Below are 1,158 nucleotides of genomic sequence, written 5' to 3' on the forward strand. Positions count from 1 at the left end.
TTTTTGGTTAAGGTTGTTGGTAAGCTTTCCTAAGTTACTCCAATCCAGATCCCCAATGCAAACCTTCAGATCAACCTTTTCCTATGCAGATCTCTAATGCAACATTTAAAAAAAGAGTCAATGAGTGAAAATAACCAATAAACTGATTCCTTATGAGATTTCCCAATCAAATTGCCAGCAAACCAATTCTGATGTCGATGTTACTTATTTTGGTTTGAAATAAAGCACTTAATCATTTAATAATCCTAGCTTAATCCCGAGCAGCGCCGGGCTATACTGCTAGTCCATGATAAGACGTAAAACAATAACAATAGCGTGGATTGTCTGCGGAAGTTTAATTGTCTACATGGAGCGCCGCCTAGCCAAGGGAGATAACCTACTTATAGGAAAGCCCTTTACCGTCACTACGAAGCGGAAGTGACGTAAATAATGTCTTTGCTAACACAGTAAAATGTGGTTACGCATGGAAGAACTTTGAGCACCGATGTACAATGTATGTAATCATCAAATATACTTTTAAACGGTAATTAAGTCAGTTTAATTAATTTTAGTTCATCACGTGTGAACAACGTTCATAACTATATCGTGCGTCGGCTTAGACGGTTACATTGTTTTGTGGTGGAGTTGAAGGTTGGTGGGGTGCCTATACATCAGGGGCGTATTCGACAAAGGATATTATTTCTAATTTATAATAATAATTATAACAATTCAGAAAGGCAAAGAAGTCTTTACTTTTTAACTCTCCAATAACTTACTCATGGTCATTACGCAACATGATGAGTTATCAGTGAACCATTTCTTCCTGCCTGTGACGTTTGTAGGGACTGGACCGCCAACAGCGAAGTTTTAACCGTCGTTGACGGCTTGCCTTACCGAGGTATCAGGTAATGCTGGCGAAAGTGCTTGGCTGTTCTAACGTCTTAGACTTGCCATCGCCTGTGGTAATGCCGCGAGGCTTGCTTCAGTAGGTTCCGTTGAACCTTGTAGTGTGGTACCAATTGAGACATTTGATGTTGAATTAATGGTTTTTTTTCTTTCCTATTCTCTCTCTCTCTTAATGTTTACAACTTAACCCGGAAACGAAAATCAGAAAAAGATAGTGCAACGAGTGTAAAAAAAAATGTGTAGGAAACGAATATGAAAAAAAAAAAAAAAAAA

The 1,158-nt window shown here is 38.3% G+C and overlaps 1 protein-coding gene across 2 annotated transcripts in view; it reads left to right on the forward strand.

Moving 5' to 3' along the window:
- Positions 1-389: 389 nt before the first annotated feature.
- LOC106874255 (zinc finger protein 726-like) overlaps positions 390-1,158 on the forward strand; it is a 22,882-nt gene continuing 22,113 nt past the window's right edge. For both annotated transcript variants that reach the window (XR_008265167.1, XM_052971662.1), the window contains exon 1: positions 390-523. The gene's annotated coding sequence lies outside the window, so the exon portion shown is untranslated. The remainder of the gene's footprint in view (positions 524-1,158) is intronic.

The sequence above is a fragment of the Octopus bimaculoides genome, chromosome 11, assembly GCF_001194135.2.
Source record: "Octopus bimaculoides isolate UCB-OBI-ISO-001 chromosome 11, ASM119413v2, whole genome shotgun sequence".
Lineage (NCBI taxonomy): Eukaryota > Metazoa > Mollusca > Cephalopoda > Octopoda > Octopodidae > Octopus > Octopus bimaculoides.